The sequence below is a fragment of the Rutidosis leptorrhynchoides genome, chromosome 9 (genome assembly GCF_046630445.1).
Source record: "Rutidosis leptorrhynchoides isolate AG116_Rl617_1_P2 chromosome 9, CSIRO_AGI_Rlap_v1, whole genome shotgun sequence".
NCBI lineage: Eukaryota > Viridiplantae > Streptophyta > Magnoliopsida > Asterales > Asteraceae > Rutidosis > Rutidosis leptorrhynchoides.
This window is the reverse complement of record NC_092341.1, coordinates 318374432-318398395: the sequence shown is the minus strand read 5'-3', so window position 1 is coordinate 318398395 and position 23964 is coordinate 318374432.

The window sequence follows — 23964 nt, the reverse complement described above, 5'->3', positions numbered from 1 at the left end:
TAGTCACTAGCCGTTAGTGATTAAAGATGTTTTTAGGACTTATGTCAAAATGGGTTGACTTAGATGGGTCAAATTTGGTAATGACTTTAATTTTGGATTAATTGGATGATAAGCAATTTTGGTTAAATTGTACTTGTTGGATGGGTCAGAATTACCACCCGTAGTGGTAATTGGTGAAGTCCACTTTATGTGTCTAAATGGGCGGTTTGTGGTGATAGGTGTAAACCCTTGGTTAAGGGTGTTGAAGTCGAATTCTCTCATAGAGAATGTATGTTGATTGTTTGTATGCGTATTATAGGTAAAAGGTTTGCTCGGTTGCTTTTGGAGGCGATTTACGTTTATGACTTGTGCGGGCAATTCGAGGTGAGTGGAAAAATTATATGCGTAGGTATATAATGTATCTATTTGTTGTAGCGTGAAATGTGTAGTGTCGAGGTGTTAAGACACCACGTTTCACGTGAAGAGTGTAGCATCGAGGTGTTAAGATGCCACTCGGGTGTAGCATCGAGGTGTTAAGATGCCACCTAGGAGTGTAGTGTCGAGGTGTTAAGACACCACTCCGTAAAATAATGAGTGAAGCATCGAGGTGTTAAGATGCCACTCGGGGTGAAGTGCCGAGGTGTTAAGGTGCCACCCTAGGGGTTAGTGGTGCGAGGTGTTAAGTGCCCTAACGGATGTTTTGAACACCGATGGCATTTTCGCGAGCGCCGTTCCCTTGTACTATTGGTTAACCATGGTTATTGTGTTGTAGTGTAGCATATGATAATGTTCGAGTTATATATATGCTATTGTTGTGCTAGCTTGTGGTATTGGAGGTTAATGGCTTTGTACTTGTGATGATAAGCTAATTGTGTTGCTAGCATGTATGCGGTATGTGAGTAAGTGTTTGTAAGTAGGTATATTATATATGTATGTGTATAATTATTGCATTCACTAGGCTTTATGCTTACCCCTCTCGTTGTTTACCTTTTTACAGGTATTTTGTTATGAAGCTAGCTAGTTGTTAGACTAGATGCATAGGAGCGCTTGGGCTCGAAGGGGTAGCTTTTGGTTATATGGATGCGGATTGGGGATTTGGTAGTCTCCGGGATTATGCTCTTGGTATTGGGTTGGGTTATTGAGTCTTAACCCGTATTTCTTGTGATCGGGTCATTATTACAAATGATTTTGTAAAGTGTAATTTGTGTGCCAAGGGTCATGATAGATTGTTAAACGTATCCTTATGATGTTATGTTTCGATTAAAACAGAGTTGAAAATGTATTATATTAATGGGACCTAACTAAATAAAAAAAAAAATGTACTCTGTTTTTAGTTATATGGATTTGGGTTGTTACAAGTGGTATCAGAGCATAGTCTAAGGGAATTAGGTGACCTTGGAATAGGTGCCTAGTCTTAGACTTATTGGCGGATGTGCGTTATTTGCGGGACTTGTAGGAATACGGGTCAGATTGAGGTTTGTTAGTGCCTTAGAGTAGGTGACTAACTAGGACTTGTTCTTGTCCAAAGTGTGATTATGTGGGGGCCTTATTTCGTGTTTAAATTTATGCCTTAGCTTGCTAGTGCCTAATGTAAGTAGGCGAACTTGGACGTTGTTTTAGTGATAGTCACCTAGGTTGTAGGTTGACTTGTGGTTGCTGTGTACTTGTGTATATTTATTATTATATTGTATATAGGTGTATATATACAGGTATCTATTGGTGCGGTGTCCTAGAGACGAATCTATTGGAGAGATTCGAATGTTTGACGGTTTGAGTGATCAAGTTCGCGGTAAGGACTTTGGTCATTTGGGTACTAGGAGTTATCGCGTGTTATTTTGTGTGAATGTTGCGTCAGTCCGGGTAAAGTACTTTGCATGACCATGTGGAAATGGTAAGGTACGCATTTGTAATAGTGATTGATCACCATTATTACGAAAGTGTATCTTGACATCGAGCATGACATGACAAGTACCGAACGGAGGAAACGTGGCATGGTTGGGGTAGAACGGGACGTGTTAGGAATCTTTTATTGGTTCCTAGGATATAGTGGTCTCGAGTGATGTGTTTGTTGTCACGTCGAGTTCTTTACGAGTCGGGAAGTGTTACGCTGGATTCGGTTAGCTAAGGTGAGTGAGCAACTCACGAGTTTGGCACGTGCTTAGTCACCCTAAGTAGTGGGTGTACTGTTGAGAATGTTATTGGTTTTAGTTACCTATCGTAACTAGGATGACCGATTTACGTGTGCGTGTGTGCGGCAAAGACTTGAATTCCGTAATGGAATGCAATAAGTCTAATGATTGTAGTTTTGAGTTACACTCGGTAGAGTGTGTGGTTAGAGAATCGTGTTGGGATTCTTGTTGTGAGTCGCCTTGGAATTGGCGAATCGTGGAGTCGTTGGGTCGTTAAACTCATGGGAGTGGGACCCGTATGATGGTGATTGCGTTAGTGCGTTATGGATTGTAGGGTAACATTCCTAACGGAATATCCCTTGTAGTAGTGGTGTTATCGAGATGTAGAAGGGTGTAAGACTTGGTGTTCCCGAGCATCTCTTTAGTGTTAGATGAAGGGTTTCGTGAGGCTATATCGTTTGGCCTTGTGGACTATTGCGGGTAGCGTGTGATCGCTAGGAATTTTCGATAAGACGATAAACCGTAAGGTTTGTCGGGTATGTATGACTCCAGGTCATTATTATAGAGAGACGGGTGACATCGGGCGTATGGAACCTAAAGGTCGAGTTTCTAAAATTCGGTTGATTGTGGTGGGAGTCTGCATGACACGGCGTCAGGTGCCTTCTTATACCTGCTAGTGTAATGTTCAACTCCGGTGATGGTGTGATCACTTTGTGCTTAGGGTGCTTGTGAGATACCCTTTGGAAGCATCGAAGATTTTAAATAGTGATCGACGGGTGATAGTAATTCGACGGTTGCAAAAGTCGAAGTTTAGGAGCATTGCAGTAAATACTTCTTATGAAGTGGCAGATGAGCGAATCTTGTTGCTCTTATGTGATGGACGAGTAAGGATGACCGGTGAGCCGGTGATGGGCTTAATGGTCGATTAGGTCGAAGGTTATGATGAAGCGTTGATATTGCGGTCGATGTAATTATTGTGTCGGATTGGTCACTCTTCCCCATGAGAGTGAGTAATTGTTGATAATGGTTCGTTGCGTAGAAGGTCGGGTGATCTCGACTGAGATGCACGAATGATTTATCGGAGTGGCATATGCCTAGTCATAGAGGCGTGTGTGGGACTTTGGTGGAGTTCGCTTTGCGAACGATGAAGAGCTGTAAATTATGATTTGTGGTATGACGGTGCGATGTCGTCGCGTGTACAACGTCTCAAGTGATAGTACATGTCGGCTCTAAGAGCCTAAAGTGAATTTGCGGTGATTTGATGTTTATGACCAACGGTGAGAATGGTCAGGTATGACGTGAAATTACAATTCCGCGGGATGTTATCATCTTGGCGGTGAGAATGGAGAGATAAATCCTAAGTGGGGGAGTTTTTACTGCCGCCCGAGGAATCTCCGGTGGTGTTAGATCAAGTGAAGTGTAAGTCTTCTTGTATAAGGTGGTCGTGCAGTACCAAGTGCGGTATGAGACCAAGTGTGAAGTGTGAGATCACGGACCTGAGAGAATGTAACTGTCGTTGCGGGTGCTCTCGTGATGAAAATTGGGTTGGTGCGAAACCCGGATAGTGCTGTTGAGTAGGTACGAGTTCGATTTCGGTATGGATACTAAATATTCCCTTTCGGGAAATGTGATCGTGGAAATCGTCAGTGGATTATTCCATTTTATGGACGATTGTGAGGCGCGGAGTGACGGTTCCGATTGTCTCACATAGAGATACGCGGATATTGTTTCTTTGCAGGGGTGTGTTCCCTAGTGATGTGACGTGTTGGTTGCATTGAAATGTCGAGGCTATCCTTAACGGGCGGTCTAGGTAAGAGGATTTACCGAGTGTTGGTGAATACTTTTGGAGGTCGCGTGACGAATTGCGAATTGTTGGGATGATAATTCGCTATTGACAGGATTCTAGTACACAAATAGTTTCCATGCTAGTGATAGGAAGCTGTATTGTATGGATGTGTTGTTGGGTTTAGGGGAGAAGCCCTGTGTCGAGTGTTGATGTTTTGTCTAACTTGTGGTGTATTATTGTCGTCCTGGATTAATTCAGAGACGGAAGGTCGTGTGCGGATCCATTCATGGGAAAGTTTGTATCCCTAGTGTGATTGGTTGGTGATACCGAAATTTCTTCGTTGAAGGAATGACCCGGTTGTGGAGACGAGGGGAGTTGGTTCTTGAATCGGAGAACATTCATGATTGAACGGTTGAGTGTAAATTTATGAACCGGTGAAGCACGGAGTTTTAACGCGGCATGAATCCTTCTCGATTTGGATTAATGCAAGACTTGGGTCACAGCGTAGTGGACCTAGTAGATCGCGTTGGGTGATATAGTTAAGGATGTAGCTTGTTGCGAGTTATAGCCGAGAGAACTTGAAGGGATGTTAAGTGGTAAGTGTTATTCGTAAGGATTTACTATTACTCGGTCTTCGTCGTTTTGGATGTTGACCTTATTGTAGGACGTGGCTACTATTGGCATTGTACTTGTTAAGGGTATACCAAAGGGGTGATATCTCGGTACGAGATTGGTTGAGTTCTTCCCGATGTGAGGGATTGAGCAAGTTTCTAGTGCTCGGATTCGTGGATTTGGTAAATCGCGGATGGAGATTAAGTTGAAAGGGGGTGATTCATCGGAAGGGTCGCTTAAGTGCGGTGTAAGATCTTCGTGTTGCGGGAAATTTCGTAGACTTCGAGTTCGAAAGTACGTCGAAGGACCATAGGATGTAGGTCCGGATGGGTTAAGTGACGAAGATCACGAGGACGTGATCGAGTTTAAGTGGGGGAGAGTTGTAAGACCCAAATATTTATTGTACATAATGTATTTATGGTGTACGATGCGTGTATGAAGTGTACGAGACATGTACGTGTTGCTTGCTCGAACGTCGAAGAAAACTGGACGTTGTTTAGAGTCACAAGGTGTGTACGTACCTTTTCGACCCCAAATAAAGTTTATGTTGATGTTTCAAAGCCTTACCATTGGAAAGAAAATCTTATTACGTTTCCAACGATATTTGATTCATCGAAAACGGAGTTACGGTCAAAAAGTTATGGCCAAAACAAGTTTGCTGAAGTTCAGATGAAACAGGCAAATGCCGCGGCGCGACCAGAATGGCCACGGCGCGAAAAATGCCTATTTTGAGGGTCAGAAAGCTTAAAAAAAGTGATCTAAAACCACCCTTTGGGCCACGGCGCGACAAACCTGCTCCGCGGCGCGACAATAGGCACGCTCTGGTACTTTTCAGCCTTTTAATGAGTTAAATGAGGGGCAAAGTTGGTATTTCACATATGGACGGGTCTTTGGCCATAAAACTGATCCTAATCTTATCTAAACCTCATTTTCTTCTCATTTCTTCCCTCCCACTCACACCCCAAACCCTAGAGAGAGAGTAAAGGGTTTAGAGAGAGAAAGCTCGAATCGGGGATGAAGAAGAGTGATTCGGGTCGGGTCTCAAGAGTTAAAGTTGTTCTCCTCGTTCACGGCTACGTTGTGATAGTGATGGTAAGTTCTAACTCCGAAATTCATCTTTATGATTTGGTATTCAAGTTAGGGTTTTTAGCTTTTTAGTTGTAAAACCCATTTAGATGATGAAGTGGGTTTATGGAAACTAGTTATTTTTGATACATGGCGGGTTTTGGGTTGATTGACGTTTTGACCATGATTAGGCTTTGGTTTTGGGTGTAATCACTTAGTTTAGTGATTTTGGAAGCATTGGAACCCTTTTGGGTGTATTCGAGTTGACTAATTTTGAAATGGGTCAAAATTAGGGTTTATGTGTCAAAGTGGGTTTCGAGTGATGAAATTATGAGTTTGGGTCTTGCGTATGTTGGTTAAACCTTAGAACACTTGTATTGACTTGATTTTTGGGTGTAAACCCTAATCTAGGTCAAAATGGGTCGAATGGGTATTTTGGGTCAAATGAGCTTGATTCGGTGTCAAACTAAGTTATGGGTCAAGATTTGATGAACCAAGTATATAAATGTTTGATTCAAGTGTTAAATGGTATTTTGGAAAGTTAGTCACTAGCCGTTAGTGATTAAAGATGTTTTTAGGACTTATGTCAAAATGGGTTGACTTAGATGGGTCAAATTTGGTAATGACTTTAATTTTGGATTAATTGGATGATAAGCAATTTTGGTTAAATTGTACTTGTTGGATGGGTCGGAATTACCACCCGTAGTGGTAATTGGTGAAGTCCACTTTATGTGTCTAAATGGGCGGTTTGTGGTGATAGGTGTAAACCCTTGGTTAAGGGTGTTGAAGTCGAATTCTCTCATAGAGAATGTATGTTGATTGTTTGTATATCTATATGCGTATTATAGGTAAAAGGTTTGCTCGGTTGCTTTTGGAGGCGATTTACGTTTATGACTTGTGCGGGCAATTCGAGGTGAGTGGAATAATTATATGCGTAGGTATATAATGTATCTATTTGTTGTAGCGTGAAATGTGTAGTGTCGAGGTGTTAAGACACCACGTTTCACGTGAAGAGTGTAGCATCGAGGTGTTAAGATGCCACTCGGGTGTAGCATCGAGGTGTTAAGATGCCACCTAGGAGTGTAGTGTCGAGGTGTTAAGACACCACTCCGTAAAATAATGAGTGAAGCATCGAGGTGTTAAGATGCCACTCGGGGTGAAGTGCCGAGGTGTTAAGGTGCCACCCTAGGGGTTAGTGGTGCGAGGTGTTAAGTGCCCTAACGGATGTTGTGAACACCGATGGCATTTTCGCGAGCGCCGTTCCCTTGTACTATTGGTTAACCATGGTTATTGTGTTGTAGTGTAGCATATGATAATGTTCGAGTTATATATATGCTATTGTTGTGCTAGCTTGTGGTATTGGAGGTTAATGGCTTTGTACTTGTGATGATAAGCTAATTGTGTTGCTAGCATGTATGCGGTATGTGAGTAAGTGTTTGCAAGTAGGTATATTATATATGTATGTGTATAATTATTGCATTCACTAGGCTTTATGCTTACCCCTCTCGTTGTTTACCTTTTTACAGGTATTTTGTTATGAAGCTAGCTAGTTGTTAGACTAGATGCATAGGAGCGCTTGGGCTCGAAGGGGTAGCTTTTGGTTATATGGACGCGGATTGGGGATTTGGTAGTCTCCGGGATTATGCTCTTGGTATTGGGTTGGGTTATTGAGTCTTAACCCGTATTTCTTGTGATCGGGTCATTATTACAAATGATTTTGTAAAGTGTAATTTGTGTGCCAAGGGTCATGATAGATTGTTAAACGTATCCTTATGATGTTATGTTTCGATTAAAACAGAGTTGAAAATGTATTATATTAATGGGACCTAACTAAATAAAAAAAAAAATGTACTCTGTTTTTAGTTATATGGATTTGGGTTGTTACAAGTGGTATCAGAGCATAGTCTAAGGGAATTAGGTGACCTTGGAATAGGTGCCTAGTCTTAGACTTATTGGCGGATGTGCGCTATTTGCGGGACTTGTAGGAATACGGGTCAGATTGAGGTTTGTTAGTGCCTTAGAGTAGGTGACTAACTAGGACTTGTTCTTGTCCAAAGTGTGATTATGTGGGGGCCTTATTTCGTGTTTAAATTTATGCCTTAGCTTGCTAGTGCCTAATGTAAGTAGGCGAACTTGGACGTTGTTTTAGTGATAGTCACCTAGGTTGTAGGTTGACTTGTGGTTGCGGTGTACTTGTGTATATTTATTATTATATTGTATATAGGTGTATATATACAGGTATCTATTGGTGCGGTGTCCTAGAGACGAATCTATTGGAGAGATTCGAATGTTTGACGGTTTGAGTGATCAAGTTCGCGGTAAGGACTTTGGTCATTTGGGTACTAGGAGTTATCGCGTGTTATTTTGTGTGAATGTTGCGTCAGTCCGGGTAAAGTACTTTGCATGACCATGTGGAAATGGTAAGGTACGCATTTGTAATAGTGATTGATCACCATTATTACGAAAGTGTATCTTGACATCGAGCATGACATGACAAGTACCGAACGGAGGAAACGTGGCATGGTTGGGGTAGAACGGGACGTGTTAGGAATCTTTTATTGGTTCCTAGGATATAGTGGTCTCGAGTGATGTGTTTGTTGTCACGTCGAGTTCTTTACGAGTCGGGAAGTGTTACGCTGGATTCGGTTAGCTAAGGTGAGTGAGCAACTCACGAGTTTGGCGCGTGCTTAGTCACCCTAAGTAGTGGGTGTACTGTTGAGAATGTTATTGGTTTTAGTTACCTATCGTAACTAGGATGACCGATTTACGTGTGTGTGTGTGCGGCGAAGACTTGAATTCCGTAATGGAATGCAATAAGTCTAATGATTGTAGTTTTGAGTTACACTCGGTAGAGTGTGTGGTTAGAGAATCGTGTTGGGATTCTTGTTGTGAGTCGCCTTGGAATTGGCGAATCGTGGAGTCGTTGGGTCGTTAAACTCATGGGAGTGGGACCCGTATGATGGTGATTGCTTTAGTGCGTTATGGATTGTAGGGTAACATTCCTAACGGAATATCCCTTGTAGTAGTGGTGTTATCGAGATGTAGAAGGGTGTAAGACTTGGTGTTCCCGAGCATCTCTTTAGTGTTAGATGAAGGGTTTCGTGAGGCTATATCGTTTGGCCTTGTGGACTATTGCGGGTAGCGTGTGATCGCTAGGAATTTTCGATAAGACGATAAACCGTAAGGTTTGTCGGGTATGTATGACTCCAGGTCATTATTATAGAGAGACGGGTGACATCGGGCGTATGGAACCTAAAGGTCGAGTTTCTAAAATTCGGTTGATTGTGGTGGGAGTCTGCATGACACGGCGTCAGGTGCCTTCTTATACCTGCTAGTGTAATGTTCAACTCCGGTGATGGTGTGATCACTTTGTGCTTAGGGTGCTTGTGAGATACCCTTTGGAAGCATCGAAGATTTTAAATAGTGATCGACGGGTGATAGTAATTCGACGGTTGCAAAAGTCGAAGTTTAGGAGCATTGCAGTAAATACTTCTTATGAAGTGGCAGATGAGCGAATCTTGTTGCTCTTATGTGATGGACGAGTAAGGATGACCGGTGAGCCGGTGATGGGCTTAATGGTCGATTAGGTCGAAGGTTATGATGAAGCGTTGATATTGCGGTCGATGTAATTATTGTGTCGGATTGGTCACTCTTCCCCATGAGAGTGAGTAATTGTTGATAATGGTTCGTTGCGTAGAAGGTCGGGTGATCTCGACTGAGATGCACGAATGATTTATCGGAGTGGCATATGCCTAGTCATAGAGGCGTGTGTGGGACTTTGGTGGAGTTCGCTTTGCGAACGATGAAGAGCTGTAAATTATGATTTGTGGTATGACGGTGCGATGTCGTCGCGTGTACAACGTCTCAAGTGATAGTACATGTCGGCTCTAAGAGCCTAAAGTGAATTTGCGGTGATTTGATGTTTATGACCAACGGTGAGAATGGTCAGGTATGACGTGAAATTACAATTCCGCGGGATGTTATCATCTTGGCGGTGAGAATGGAGAGATAAATCCTAAGTGGGGGAGTTTTTACTGCCGCCCGAGGAATCTCCGGTGGTGTTAGATCAAGTGAAGTGTAAGTCTTCTTGTATAAGGTGGTCGTGCAGTACCAAGTGCGGTATGAGACCAAGTGTGAAGTGTGAGATCACGGACCTGAGAGAATGTAACTGTCGTTGCGGGTGCTCTCGTGATGAAAATTGGGTTGGTGCGAAACCCGGATAGTGCTGTTGAGTAGGTACGAGTTCGATTTCGGTATGGATACTATATATTCCCTTTCGGGAAATGTGATCGTGGAAATCGTCAGTGGATTATTCCATTTTATGGACGATTGTGAGGCGCGGAGTGACGGTTCCGATTGTCTCACATAGAGATACGCGGATATTGTTTCTTTGCAGGGGTGTGTTCCCTAGTGATGTGACGTGTTGGTTGCATTGAAATGTCGAGGCTATCCTTAACGGGCGGTCTAGGTAAGAGGATTTACCGAGTGTTGGTGAATACTTTTGGAGGTCGCGTGACGAATTGCGAATTGTTGGGATGATAATTCGCTATTGACAGGATTCTAGTACAAATAGTTTCCATGCTAGTGATAGGAAGCTGTATTGTATGGATGTGTTGTTGGGTTTAGGGGAGAAACCCTGTGTCGAGTGTTGAGGTTTTGTCTAACTTGTGGTGTATTATTGTCGTCCTGGATTAATTCAGAGACGGAAGGTCGTGTGCGGATCCATTCATGGGAAAGTTTGTATCCCTAGTGTGATTGGTTGGTGATACCGAAATTTCTTCGTTGAAGGAATGACCCGGTTGTGGAGACGAGGGGAGTTGGTTCTTGAATCGGAGAACATTCATGATTGAACGGTTGAGTGTAAATTTATGAACCGGTGAAGCACGGAGTTTTAACGCGGCATGAATCCTTCTCGATTTAGATTAATGCAAGACTTGGGTCACAGCGTAGTGGACCTAGTAGATCGCGTTGGGTGATATAGTTAAGGATGTAGCTTTTTGCGAGTTATAGCCGAGAGAACTTGAAGGGATGTTAAGTGGTAAGTGTTATTCGTAAGGATTTACTTTTACTCGGTCTTCGTCGTTTTGGATGTTGACCTTATTGTAGGACGTGGCTACTATTGGCATTGTACTTGTTAAGGGTATACCAAAGGGGTGATATCTCGGTACGAGATTGGTTGAGTTCTTCCCGATGTGAGGGATTGAGCAAGTTTCTAGTGCTCGGATTCGTGGATTTGGTAAATCGCGGATGGAGATTAAGTTGAAAGGGGGTGATTCATCGGAAGGGTCGCTTAAGTGCGGTGTAAGATCTTCGTGTTGCGGGAAATTTCGTAGACTTCGAGTTCGAAAGTACGTCGAAGGACCATAGGATGTAGGTCCGGATGGGTTAAGTGACGAAGATCACGAGGACGTGATCGAGTTTAAGTGGGGGAGAGTTGTAAGACCCAAATATTTATTGTACATAATGTATTTATGGTGTACGATGCGTGTATGAAGTGTACGAGACATGTACGTGTTGCTTGCTCGAACGTCGAAGAAAACTGGACGTTGTTTGGAGTCACAAGATGTGTACGTACCTTTTCGACCCCAAATAAAGTTTATGTTGATGTTTCAAAGCCTTACCATTGGAAAGAAAATCTTATTACGTTTCCAACGATATTTGATTCATCGAAAACGGAGTTACGGTCAAAAAGTTATGGCCAAAACAAGTTTGCTGAAGTTCAGATGAAACAGGCAAATGCCGCGGCTCGACCAGAATGGCCACGGCGCGACAAATGCCTATTTTGAGGGTCAGAAAGCTTAAAAAAAGTGATCTAAAACCACCCTTTGGGCCACGGCGCGACAAACCTGCTCCGCGGCGCGACAATAGGCACGTTCTGGTACTTTTCAGCCTTTTAATGAGTTAAATGAGGGGCAAAGTTGGTATTTCACATATGGACGGGTCTTTGGCCATAAAACTGATCCTAATCTTATCTAAACCTCATTTCCTTCTCATTTCTTCCCTCCCACTCACACCCCAAACCCTAGAGAGAGAGTAAAGGGTTTAGAGTGAGAAAGCTCGAATCGGGGATGAAGAAGAGTGATTCGGGTCGGGTCTCAAGAGTTAAAGTTGTTCTCCTCGTTCACGGCTACGTTGTGATAGTGATGGTAAGTTCTAACTCCGAAATTCATCTTTATGATTTGGTATTCAAGTTAGGGTTTTTAGCTTTTTAGTTGTAAAACCCATTTAGATGATGAAGTGGGTTTATGGAAACTAGTTATTTTTGATACATGGTGGGTTTTGGGTTGATTGACGTTTTGACCATGATTAGGCTTTGGTTTTGGGTGTAATCACTTAGTTTAGTGATTTTGGAAGCATTGGAACCCTTTTGGGTGTATTCGAGTTGACTAATTTTGAAATGGGTCAAAATTAGGGTTTATGTGTCAAAGTGGGTTTCGAGTGATGAAATTATGAGTTTGGGTCTTGCGTATGTTGGTTAAACCTTAGAACACTTGTATTGACTTGATTTTTGGGTGTAAACCCTAATCTAGGTCAAAATGGGTCGAATGGGTATTTTGGGTCAAGTGAGCTTGATTCGGTGTCAAACTAAGTTATGGGTCAAGATTTGATGAACCAAGTATATAAATGTTTGATTCAAGTGTTAAATGGTATTTTGGAAAGTTAGTCACTAGCCGTTAGTGATTAAAGATGTTTTTAGGACTTATGTCAAAATGGGTTGACTTAGATGGGTCAAATTTGGTAATGACTTTAATTTTGGATTAATTGGATGATAAGCAATTTTGGTTAAATTGTACTTGTTGGATGGGTCGGAATTACCACCCGTAGTGGTAATTGGTGAAGTCCACTTTATGTGTCTAAATGGGCGGTTTGTGGTGATAGGTGTAAACCCTTGGTTAAGGGTGTTGAAGTCGAATTCTCTCATAGAGAATGTATGTTGATTGTTTGTATATCTATATGCATATTATAGGTAAAAGGTTTGCTCGGTTGCTTTTGGAGGCGATTTACGTTTATGACTTGTGCGGGCAATTCGAGGTGAGTGGAATAATTATATGCGTAGGTATATAATGTATCTATTTGTTGTAGCGTGAAATGTGTAGTGTCGAGGTGTTAAGACACCACGTTTCACGTGAAGAGTGTAGCATCGAGGTGTTAAGATGCCACTCGGGTGTAGCATCGAGGTGTTAAGATGCCACCTAGGAGTGTAGTGTCGAGGTGTTAAGACACCACTCCGTAAAATAATGAGTGAAGCATCGAGGTGTTAAGATGCCACTCGGGGTGAAGTGCCGAGGTGTTAAGGTGCCACCCTAGGGGTTAGTGGTGCGAGGTGTTAAGTGCCCTAACGGATGTTGTGAACACCGATGGCATTTTCGCGAGCGCCGTTCCCTTGTACTATTGGTTAACCATGGTTATTGTGTTGTAGTGTAGCATATGATAATGTTCGAGTTATATATATGCTATTGTTGTGCTAGCTTGTGGTATTGGAGGTTAATGGCTTTGTACTTGTGATGATAAGCTAATTGTGTTGCTAGCATGTATGCGGTATGTGAGTAAGTGTTTGCAAGTAGGTATATTATATATGTATGTGTATAATTATTGCATTCACTAGGCTTTATGCTTACCCCTCTCGTTGTTTACCTTTTTACAGGTATTTTGTTATGAAGCTAGCTAGTTGTTAGACTAGATGCATAGGAGCGCTTGGGCTCGAAGGGGTAGCTTTTGGTTATATGGACGCGGATTGGGGATTTGGTAGTCTCCGGGATTATGCTCTTGGTATTGGGTTGGGTTATTGAGTCTTAACCCGTATTTCTTGTGATCGGGTCATTATTACAAATGATTTTGTAAAGTATAATTTGTGTGCCAAGGGTCATGATAGATTGTTAAACGTATCCTTATGATGTTATGTTTCGATTAAAACAGAGTTGAAAATGTATTATATTAATGGGACCTAACTAAATAAAAAAAAAATGTACTCTGTTTTTGGTTAAATGGATTTGGGTTGTTACAATCAGATACATTATGATATGATTACGGGCCAATGTTATGAGGTCCATTGTGATTTAAGAAATCTATTCTTTTTGACAATATTCGGAAAATGGTAAAGTGATCTATAAGTAAGAACGTGGAGTGTAAATAACTTAGATGTTGGATATCGACAAGTTAAGTAACTCGACATTTTTCATTAAGATAATTTCATACGTTTATAAACCTTTGGACTTTATCCCATGCTTCACCAACAGACTGTAATTTAAAAACTTGAAACCTATTATGAATATATATAATTCTATTCTTCTAAAATGTTTTATGATATAACGATTTCCATTATTTTAACCTTTTAACAAAATGATTCTTAACTATATTTAGTTTTGGAAAACAAAATTATCATATTTATTTGATTTAGTTTCAAAAGTACAAAAAACGTTTTCAGTTTAAAAAGAACTTTATTATTAAAATGTATATATCTTTTATAAATATCTAGAACCACTTTTGACAACTCATTACTTAACCAGTATGATAAAGATAACGATATTTATATTTTATTTTATTAAATATATATAACGATTTAAATTAATATTATATATATTTATACGCGTATTATACGTATATAGTTTTATACTTTTACTATACTTTAACTTTACCTTTACTTTACTTTTACTTTACTTTAACTTTAATAATTCATAATTTAATAATTCACTTTAATAATTCATACTTTAATAATTCACTTTAATAATTGATACTTTAATAATTCACTTTAATAATTCACTTTAATAATTCATACTTTAATAATTCACTTTAATAATTCACTTTAATAATTCATACTTTAATAATTCACTTTAATAATTCACTTTAATAATTTATACTTTAATAATTCACTTTAATAATTCACTATAATAATTATACTTTAATAATTCACTTTAATAATTCACTTTAATAATTCATACTTTAATAATTCAAAAATATATTACAAATAGAATTGAATAGGTTTTATTATTTCAAAGAAACTTGAAAATATATTTCTCTAAACTCTCTCAATCGAATTACATATATATATATATTTTCTTTGTATTATTTCAAGATATTATTAGTATACATAAAATACTACGACGGAGTTATACTTAGACGATTTCAAAATAAGTTTTCAAACGGGATAAAGCTAAGGAAATTATGGGTTATAGCTTTGGAGGTTATGGGTATTGATCGAGAGTATTGCTCGTGAGTCAAACTAGTGTTTATCATCTCCGTTGCGTCTACGTACTTTTCCTGCAATATTGAATCTCAATATTGATACGTTCGTGAATCCAAGGCCAACATTGCACTTATTCAATGATGTCATATGTATTTTTACTACAAAATACAGTATTGTGAGTTTCATTACTCCCTTTTTATATATTTTTGGGCTGAGAATACATGCGTTGTTTTATAAATGTTTTACGAAATAGGCACAAGTACTAAAACTAATTCTATGTGGGTTTAAACCAGAAATATACCCTTAGCTTGGTAACATTAAACTACTTGTCTATGTACGGTAGGCGTAAAATCCTAAAGATAGATCTATTGGGCCTGACAAACCCCATCCTGACTATGGGATGCTTTAGTACTTCGAGATTTATATAATACACCTGATTCGGTGTACTTTCAGAGGGTAAAACATGAACGTTAAGGCTTGTTACCGGGTGCCTACAACTTATAGAATACTTTTATACACTTGCGAGTGTACATATATTTATAAACGGAAATATTGTGGTCTATTAATATATTGAAATGATTGTTATGATAAACCTATGAACTCACCAACCTTTTGGTTGACACTTTAAAGCATGTTTATTCTCAGGTATTAAAGAAATCTTCCGCTGTGCATTAGCTCATTTTAAGGATATTACTTGGAGTCATTCATGGCATATTTTGAAAGACGTTGCATTCAAGTCATTGAGTTCATCAAGATTATTATTAAGTCAATTATAGTTGGATGTATTATGAAATGGTGTGTATACCATCAATTTTCGTTGTAAAGAAAGTTTGTCTTTTAAAAACGAATGCAATGTTTGTAAAATGTATCATATAGAGGTCAAATACCTTGCGATGTAATCAACTATTGTGAATCGTTTATAATGTATATGAACGGGTCCTTTCAATACGTTTTAGAAAATATTGCATTCGTTTCATAAAAAGCACACCATTATTATACATAATGCATGTTTTAAACAATTGTGCGATTATTTAAGGAATAATCCCCATAATACATCGGTTTTCAAATACTACACACTTGACATAACAGTCAAATATAGTACATGATAAAGGTTTTATTGAATGCAACACTTTATTTAATTAAAAGCATGAGACTTCATAAACAGCTTGCTCAGATTATGCAACATCAGAAGACTTTCTTAAGGACCTGAGAATAAACATGCTTAAACAGTCAACACAAAGGTTGGTGAGATATATAGGTTTTACATCGATATAAATATAGACCACAAGATTGCATAGTTATAAATATATGTACACTCGCAAGTGTATAAAAGTATTCTATAAGTTGTTGAGTGCTTCAGTAACCATACTTAACCATTAATGTAGCATATTCCCTTTATTAAGAAATCTCCCTACACTGTACCAAGTGTAGTAAAAACGAAGTACTATGCAACTGTTTATGATACTAGAACGACTAGCCCGGTTGGGGTTGTCAAACCCGATAGATCTATCAATAGGATTCGCGCTTACATGTTCTTATAACATGTAAATATTAGTTACCAAGCTATTAGGGAAGATATGCAAGGTGGTACAACTCAACGTAGAATATATTTTAAGTACTTGTGTCCATGGCGTAAAACATAAAATGCATGTATTATCATCCCAAAATATTTTTAGAGTTTACAAATGGGACTGTATGCTCACGGTAGTAAAAGTATATTAATAATAAATTTTCAGCTTATTAAAAATATGGCCGTCGTCCTTGGATTCACGAACCTATAACAATAATAATGATTCAGATAATAATACGACATGTGAATAAAATAAAACAAGTTCATAGAATACTTATATATGAATTTTTAACATTTTTATTTTAGTAGTCCTTTGTTAGTAGTCCAAAATAGTCTGAAATGTCCAACAGTCCAATAATCGGTATATATATAATCTTAGAATTACCCCACGACGTATTGTATAAGTATTGTCTTTGCATCAACCCAGAGACGTATTGTATACGTACTGTCTTAGAATTAACTAAGATGTATTGTGTATGTATTGTCTTAGGATTTATCAAAAAGTATTGTATACTTATTGTGTTAGGACGTACCAAGAATATTATTATACATATATACAATCACAGAATTAATCAAGATTATAATATTTTGTTATACTACTGATAACATGTCCATATATATATATAGGATATAGGAAAAGTTAACAAGGATATGGTTAATATAGTTTTTATAATATAAATTTCGTCCATACAACGTTAATTTTAGCATATTTTGTTTTGCTCGCCAAATATTCATTACAACTCCGTTTAAAGTGAATCAAATTGATATGGTTTCATTAAGAAGTAAATTTTACAAAATAAATTCGAAAAGTTTATCCCAAGTAGTAATTTTTAGAGCTTTACCCTCTTTTTGTGTCGGTGGACAGATTTAGAAAAATCCCGGCATCCACCAAATATATGATTTTTGATAAAATACTTCCACTTTGTCTAAAATCATGAAAAAAATACTGGAAGTCTTATTTACATATATTAACATATTTCCAAAGTCTTAGCCTGGAACTAAAAGTCTAAGATAGGTTTTTAATTCCCAACCCAAAACAGCCCGCTTTTTACCGAATGGAGATTAAAGGATATATGTTAAGTTTCAAGGTGTTCTTCATATGTACAAGTTATAAGTTCTTATATTAACTTAATATAAAATCATAATACATATAAATAAGTGTTATTAGAGTTAAGTTAGAAAGATTAGATTAGTTTTTCAAACAAGCTTGGTGTTCACCAAAACAAGTTCTAGTTTTTACAAGTTTTATAAGTATAATAAGATAGCAACTATACAAGGAATTGAACAATAATTTTGAGAAGTATTTTACCTTGATTATGAAGAGAAAAGTTTCTGAGATTAAAGTATGATATGAGAGCATTCAAGTGTGTGTTTTTAGTTTAAGAAAATGTGGAGTAAAAATGAGTTAAAATGGTCCTTATTTATAAGCTTATAATTTTGGCTTTTAGTGAAAATATCTAAGATAAGTTAAATTGTATTAAGTCATGCATGACATATTAAATTGATCAGGTCATGGATGATATATTACACAAATAATTGTAGATTTCTATTGGTATATACCAATAGTAAATACTTCTAGAAGCTGTGTATAATACTGGTAAAAATACCGTATGAATGCGAGTAGAATTCTTTGAGGAAATTGAACGAAAATACGAGTATAGCTATCTTTTATATGTATTGGTATATTACAAAGTGTATTCAATACTTGTAAGGATGTATTTACACTCGTAATACATTATATGTAAATACATTTTAACATACGTTAATTACGTCATTTAAATAGTAATATATATATTGTTTGAAAACTCTTTAAATTAGTAGTATGAAAATATATATATAATACTTTGTTAATATACTTAATGAGATATTTAATTATCATATTTTCAAGTTAAATATATATAAATCCATATATATACACAATAATTAAACAATTAAATCAAGTTATGACGTTCGTGAATCGTCGGAATAAAAGGGTGACCAAAAGCTTGTGTAAAAATCTTTCCGGAGGTTCAAGATTTATTAAAATTCATTGCTTATCAAGTCGGAATTATATAAAGATTAAGTTTAAATTTGGTCGAAAATTTTCGGGTCGTCACAGTACCTACCCGTTAAAGAAATTTCGTCTCGAAATTTGATCGAGGTCGTCATGGCTAACAATAAGAATGTTATTATGACGAATATAAGTTGATTCATAGGGTTTTATCATGATTGAGAAATATGAATAAAATAATTCGATTACTCGAAACGTATGAGTGAAGCTATCGTAAAAGAGTGAAATGAGAAAATAGGGATTCGTCTTATCTTTTGACGTCATCACGGTTGATCTTCGGATTAAAGAAAATCTTTGTAATCTATATAAGATTTGATTCTTCGGCGATTATGGAAATTATGATCCCCTTCGATTTAATGCAATAATCTGTCTCGATTTCTCTGTCGGATATTTTACTATAAATCAACCAACTACGTTTCCTTATTTCCACATCTTCCATCTTTTATACTTTCTTCCTTTCTTTGTACTTCCAAAATATTCGTCAATATGCTCCATCCAGTTTTAATTCTTGATATATTCTTGACTATCACATCTGTCATTCTTCTTTTTCATCTTCCACCGGAGGAATCCGTTAATTTTTACTATGCTCTTGGGTTTATAGTGTTCTTAGTTTTCCCGTGTCTTTATATTGCTATACGCATCGATATACACGGTTTGTAATTTCTGCGTTGTCTTCGTGCTTATATTTTTCCTTATATTTTGGAGTTTCATGCTTCCATCTTCTTTTCTCGACTTCAAGTCAAGCGAATAATGGTCTAGAATTCATAGATATGAAATTCGGAATGAACATAGCTAATGCTCTAAGAGAGAAATTGTAATAGCACAATTTGACTTGTAAAATTACCAGAATCCAAAGGAAAAGATATAACTATCAGTAGAATATGTTCTTGATATGTTTAGAGATTAGATTGAATGTAAGAGTCATGTAACATGGCACTTGATGACGTTATGGTCTGTGAATCATTACGTTCCATTTAGAAACTCAGCATGACTTACTGTAATATAATCACGTTGATCAAGTGTCATTATATTATACTAACTCATGCTTCAGTTCCCAACATTACTTCAAAAACATTCATACTTTACACTCAGAGGTTTCAGATATTTAGAAACTAAAACAGTTTTCTTTATGATGTGATACAGATAACGCGAAGGAATAAATGATTTCAGATAAGAATGGTTATGAAAATATCTTCAGAAATATGAAAGATATTTATAATGGAAGATACGATGATATCTTAGAATATTTAAGATAAGAGGATGATGAAGAATATTGTCCGTAAAAGTTGAGAGTAAGGAGCAAGGTATTCGCTACAGACTTCAGCAGACACTGAATCATTTGGATTCTTTGAAGGCATATTTAGTCTTTGTGATTTGTCCACAGCCTCCTTCATGGTTTGCTCAATCCGTTTTCCAATTTTAAACCTTCTCTTTTTCTGAGCTTTGCCAACACACTATTCTTTATCATCAAACTTTTGACTGTTAAGGTTGTCTACAGTTTCTGCTGCTTCATTCAGCTTTTTCAAAATTCAGGGTATTGATTCGTAGACTGAAGTGCTATTCCGGATTTCAGAATTGAAGATCAAAATTTCTAGGAGTTACACATTATATGTATACATATAATTGAAGTGAAAACGTTGCGAGATTCGAGATTGATGATTGATGATTTCCGGTAATTGGTATGGCAATTATTGTTACAGGATGTAGGTGAGTACATGATGGGGTTTCATGAATAATATAGATATTTTTTAGAGAGACTAAAGCCGAAGTTGCTGGTACATCTGCTGATAATATAGTGGAATATAAAAGGTGCTCCGGTAACGATGGCGAAAGGGCAACGTATATATTGAGGTTATAATACGGCTAATCCCATTGAAAAGTCGAAGTTGACTTGCTGGAGCCGTGACAAAACTGGCTACTTTGAAAAGGAATTACAAGGTTATTTTCGACAACAACAACGCTAATGGCTCACGGATTTGTGTTAAACCGGGAGTTTTCCAGATGCATGATTGTGGATAACATGTGGTTGGATCATCATCTCGATTGTTTCTTAATTGAGGTGTTTTCAAGAATCATGAAGGGTTTGAATGTAGATTGCAATGAATTTTTGAATAACACCAAAATTGTTTTATGGGTTTAATGAATAGAAGTGATGTTTTAGCACAGTTTTGAAGTCAAAGTATAGCTTTGAAAGATGTAGAGATTTAAGAGTGATGTCTCCCGTTGAGTCTTGACTTGGATTCTGATCTGTCAAAATTAGAATATGAAATTAAATTTGGATGAGAACGGTTTTTTTTATTTCTATGAAAGAATGTATATCGTTGTGAAAGTAGTGAGTATAGTTGATGATTGCTGAATAAGATTCGAAGAATGCAATATATTAATTGTAAATTTATATATCTCTAGGGTATTACCTACCTGTTAAAAGTTTCACAAGTAATATTTTGGTACAGGAGAATTTTATTACAGTCTTTATGAAAATATATGTATAGTTTCTGCAGATGTAATACAGATTTGATAAGTTAATATTAAATTAAGCTCATTTGATTTTTGGCTAGAATTAGAAATGAATAATCTCTAAAACAATAGAGATTACATAATCTTCGCGGAATATTTCACTAATGTAATCAATACTTTATTATTTATTCTTATTGACATTCCTTGGTGACGGATGTTGATGCTTGTGAATTCTTGCGAACTTCGTAAGATATGAATGATGTTTTCTAGAAAGCTTCAAGTATATCTAAGTGTAAAATCAAACATGTAATTGAATAATACACTTAGTTTATTATGAAACGGAATTCATGGAGTTGAAACAGAGGTCGTAGTTAATGATGGTTAAGTTGTTAAGGAAAGATGTACATCATAGCATATTAGTAATATGAATTTAACCGAGTAGTATCTACCCTTATTTAATTCGTACATAATAGCTTAGTACGAAAAGATATATTTTGATCTCAAAATTCATATATATATAAAATATACATATAAAACCGCAAGTTTTGAGCTAAAATTTTCAAATCTGAAACCCACCAAACCCACAAAAACAATTTGCAAACACCGGTGAAGGGCTATTCCGGAAAACTTATCTAGGGTAAAAGCTAGATTAAAATTTTCAAAAGATCAAATGTTTTCATAAAGATCCAATTTCCTTAAAGGATCTAAATTTTTATAGTCATGTGGGACTGTAAACCATATCGTTACTACCATTGTTTATACCGCCGTAAAGAAATCACTGATGTACAAAGTGTGAATAATAAAGAAGTGATTCTAGTATTTCAAGACTATATTGCTTGAGGACAAGCAACGCTCAAGTGTGGGAATATTTGATAATGCTAAAAACGAACATATATTTCATAGCATTAATCCTCAAGAAAGACAAGCTTTTAGTTGCAATTGTCCTATTTACAAGTGATATTCGTTTAAATAATAAAAGGTGAAGACAAAAGGCAGATTCGACGAATTGAAGACGCAAATGACCAAAAAGCTCAAAAGTACAAAAGACAATCAAAGAGGTTCCAATTATTGATAAGAAACGTCTCGAAATTACAAGAGTACAAGATTCAAAACGCAAAGTACAAGATATTAAATTGTACGCAAGGACGTTCGAAAATCCGGGATCGGGACCAGAGTCAACTCTCAACGCTCGACGCAACGGACTAAAAATTACAAGTCAACTATGCACATGAATATAATATAATATATAATTAATTCTTAAAATTAATATATATATTATAATATATTTAAAAATCGTCGGCAAACAAAGAGCCAAAGCTGGGTGAGCTGTAAAAACAAACTCCGCGACTCGCGGAGTTTGAAGGCAAAAAATGCCGCGAGTCGCTGAACTCCCCTGGACGAAAATTCCTATAAAAGCCAGCGCAGTTCGACGTAAAAAAATATCATATATCCATCCTCTCTATATCTATACGTAAATATTTATATTTATATTTTAATTTTAATTTTAATTTTAATCCTAATAATAAGGGTATGTTAGCGAATGTTGTAAGGGTGTAAGTCGAAATTCTGTCCGTGTAACGCTACGCTATTTTTAATCATTGTAAGTTATGTTCAACCTTTTTAATTTAATGTCTCGTAGCTAAGTTATTATTATGCTTATTTAAAACGAAGTAATTATGATGTTGGGCTAATTACTAAAATTGGGTAATTGGGCTTTGTACCATAATTGGGGTTTGGACAAAAGAACGACACTTGTGGAAATTAGACTATGGGCTATTAATGGGCTTTATATTTGTTTAACTAAATGATAGTTTGTTAATTTTAATATAAAGATTTACAATTGGACGTCCCTATAAATAACCATATACACTCAATCGGACACGATGGGCGGGATATTTATATGTACAAATAATCGTTCATTTAACCGGACACGGGAATGGATTAATAGCCACTAGAATTATTAAAACAGGGGTGAAATTATGTACAAGGACACTTGGCATAATTGTTAACAAAGTATTAAAACCTTGGGTTACACGCAGTCGATAACCTGGTGTAATTATTAAACAAAGTATTAAAATCTTGTTACAGTTTAAGTCCCCAATTAGTTGGAATATTTGACTTCGGGTATAAGGATAATTTGACGAGGACACTCGTACTTTATATTTATGACTGATGGACTGTTATGGACAAAAACCAGACGGACATATTAAATAATTCAGGACAAAGGACAATTAACCCATGGGCATAAAACTAAAATCAACATGTCAAACATCATGATTACGGAAGTTTAAATAAGCATAATTATTTTATTTCATATTTAATTTCCTTTATTTTATATTTAATTGCACTTCTAATTATCGCACTTTTATTTATTGTTATTGTATTTAATTGCACTTTTAATTATCGTACTTTTTAATTATCGCAATTTTATTTTATCACACTTTTATTTATCGCAATTTCATTATCGTTATTTATTTTACGCTTTAAATTAAGTTGTATTTATTTTTATTATTTTACATTTGGTTTTAACTGCAACTTAAGTTTTAAAATCGACAAACCGGTCATTAAACGGTAAAAACCCCCCTTTATAATAATAATATTACTTATATATATATTTGTATTTTTATAAAATAAAACTAATATAGCGTTAAGCTTTGTTTAAAAGATTCCCTGTGGACCGAACCGAACTTACTAAAAACTACACTACTGTACGATTAGGTACACTGCCTATAAGTGTTGTAGCAAGGTTTAAGTATATCCATTCTCTAAATAAATAAATATCTTGTGTAAAATTGTATCGTATTTAATAGTATTTCCTAGTAAAATATAAGCTATTTCATATACACCTCGCATAACATCAAGAATTTTTGGCGCCGCTGCCGGGGAACTTAAAATCTAGCTTAAAAGCTGGAAGCGCAACGCTAATATAAAAAAAAAATTATTTTTAGTTTACTAATATAAAAAAATACGCTTTTGTAAAAATACGTTTTAAATATTCAAAAATATAAAAAGAAAAACAAAAATATAAATATTTTTAAGAGTTTGTTAAATATTTAAGTTTTATAAAGTTTCTTTATTTTTATTTTATAAAAAATATAAGTTTTATTTAAATATTTTGTGTTTATTTAAAAT